We start from the raw sequence: 2,818 nt of genomic DNA, 5'->3' as shown, positions 1-2,818 counted from the left end.
CTGCAGGAGCCCTGCCCTGCGGGCGCAGTGATGTGTGCTCCTACAGGACAACAGCGGCAGTGCAGCTGCAGCGCCGGTGACTAGCTGCAGCTGCCGCCTGCCCACACCAGGTCCAGACTGGGCCATCTGGTCACTAAGGGATCACTTTCTTGAGTCAGGAGCAGGGGGTGCTGGGACCCTCACCTGAACCGCCTGCATTTTCAGGGGCTGTTGAGGGCACCGTAGGGCTCTGTGGATGACCTGGGAGCTCTGGGCTGGGGCTAGCACTGGGTCCTGGTTCAGATGTGTCCATGAACTGGACCCCAGCCGTCCCCCACCCCCATAAAACAGGCAGGGACCCTTCAGAGAGAAAGGCTTAAAATTGAGTTCAGAACAAGCCACGACTATTGGGAAAATCGTGGAGCGCTGGAGGAAGGCCTTCGAGCACTGGCCTCGGACGAGGAGTGTCTGGAGCCAGCCCCGTCTCTGACTGGGCCCACCAGCTCCTGGGGGCTCAAGCCCTCCATCCAAGCAGACGGTACAGGGCTGTTTGGACAGAACCGGGCACAGTTCCTCTCCCAGCACTGTTCTGTGAACAGAACGCGAAGAGCCCCGCCTGGCTGGGACAGACTGCAGTGAGGGTGCGATTCAGTGCGATCCCCTGGACCCCGCCAGCCCTCTCTGAACGCCCTGATTCTGGTGGACAGGCTCATCACTGCCCTGGCTCCGCTTCTACCCGGAGCGAGCTGACACACCAGGCGGTCTCCTCGTGGCTGCCCACCTGTGGAGCATAGATTAAGTAGGGTAGGGAACTTCCGGTGCAAGTCGGAGCTGAATGGAGCCGTTAGGTCCAGCAGGGACCCCAGCTGCTCCGGAGATGTCCCCACGGGCACTCAGACCTCAGTGCTGAGCATGCAGATGCCTGCTCGGGTGTGGTAAGAGGCCCCGGAAACAGCAGGTTCGCCCGTGTCACCCTTCAATGGCGTGCCAGCCCGTGGGACTACTTAGGAAAAGAGCGGGAAGCAGGCGCGGTGCCCACCAGAATCCGCAGTCACTGTGCGCGTCCCTGCTGAGCACGCATGTGCCCTGAGGGGCCCCTGGCGCTCTGGGGGCTCCCATGTCCTGAACACGTAGGCAGCTCTTGGCCTCATCGCCACGCCACGTGGTAGAGCAGGAGCCCACCCATTCCGCACAGCTGGCCTTGCACCCACCCCGAGAATGTGCAGACTGCAGGGGGATTCCGTGCATGGCACGAGGCCCAGCTCCCCTGCAACAGCAGAGGGTCCTGCAGTTTTCCACAGCCGACTCGCCCGGGCTGTGTCCCAGGCACTGCTTCCCATGATAGTTCTGTGGGGTGTGTGCCTGCCTTACCTTGTGCATGCAATCACGTGTGTGTATCAGGATGTGCATGTGTGTACACATGCTAACATGAGTGTGTGTGCATACACACGTGTGTGTGCACGTGGCGGTTCACTATTCAGTCTAGTCGGTAAGTATGTGGGAGTCCACTGTGTTCTCTCAGCTTCTCTCTGCCTGGAGCGCCCTCGTAATAAAACACCACGAAGGCTCCCAGGGTATCCTGGGACATAGCCAGGGCCCAGAACCCCTAGGCTGGTCCCAGACCACGACACTTCCACTTCTGGTGAGCTGCTGTGTCCAGACTTTTAAGAGTGAGATGACATTAAAAAAATAGCAACTAGGGAAAGGCCAGGGACACCAATAAGTAATAGAGGCTGCCCCTTGTCTCAAGGTTCCAGCCACCCTTCTAAGAACTGACCTGTCCGTTCCTTCGGTCAGACGGTCCCTAAGGACCTGTGGGTCCTGCTCTCGTCCCCACTGTATAGATGCAGGTGGAGGCACAGAGGAGTCAGGTCACTTGTTAAAGGTCACAGAGCCAGGAGGGACAGAGCTGCGGCCTGACCCACAGGCCAAGCTCGAGGCCATGGCTCAGTCCCTGCCTGAGGCAGAGGACAGTGCACACTCGAGCACCAACCAAGTTCATCAGTTTCTTTCGAAGCCCACGGCCCCGCATCAGTGCTCAGAGCTGTCCCCTCTCCTCCGTGTCCCTGGTGACCCCTGAGGGCATGCCGAGGGCTCTTCAGCCCTAGTCCTGCTGCAGGGCTCCACGCTGGGCTGGCCAACTCCCGGCTTGCCGGTCCAATAGGCATCCCAGCCTTTGCAGGTCCAAGGCAGAAAACCTGTCCTCGTCAGCCATCGACACGCCTTCTCCCCTCCTCTGCCTCCACTCCACTGACCTCTGGTGCCCGCTGCCCTACCCCACAGAGTAGTGAATGACCGCTGTCCCCCGTCGCCAATGCCCTGGCAGGGTCCGTTACTCTCAGATTCTCGGCAGCCAGGCTGGCACCCTCCTTCCACCCTCCTAATTCACACTCCAGCAGCCAGAGCCACTCCCTGACCCCCAAGCCAGGTTGCCTGGGAATGGAAAGCCGTGTCCCGAGACCCCCGAGACCCCTCTGCACCTGGTCTCTTTCTGCCTCTCCGTCTTCCCGCAACCCCGCCACCCTCAAGCTTCCACCAGCCGATCCCACTTGTTGCTTGAATGAAGTTCTCAGGGTTCAGTCCAACCCCCCTGCTTTAGGGCCCTAAGTGGCAGGTACCCCAGATTCTCCCTGGTGGCCTTCCCAGTGGGACATTCCCTCACCACCTGAGTACTCTGAGACCCACCTGTGCCACCTTTACGCGGAGGGCTTCTGCGGCCATCTTGCTCCGTCTCGAGCTGCCCTCTGCACCCACACTGCGAGCACCGCTGCAGGGCCTCGCCTCCTCGCCTCCTCCACACCCATCCTTCACCTCCTGCTGCCGGCATCACCCATTCACA

Source organism: Tupaia chinensis, unplaced genomic scaffold (assembly GCF_000334495.1).
Source record: "Tupaia chinensis unplaced genomic scaffold, TupChi_1.0 Scaffold000159_1, whole genome shotgun sequence".
Taxonomy (NCBI): domain Eukaryota; kingdom Metazoa; phylum Chordata; class Mammalia; order Scandentia; family Tupaiidae; genus Tupaia; species Tupaia belangeri.
The sequence above is the reverse complement of the archived record's forward strand: the minus strand, read 5'-3'. Positions refer to the sequence as shown.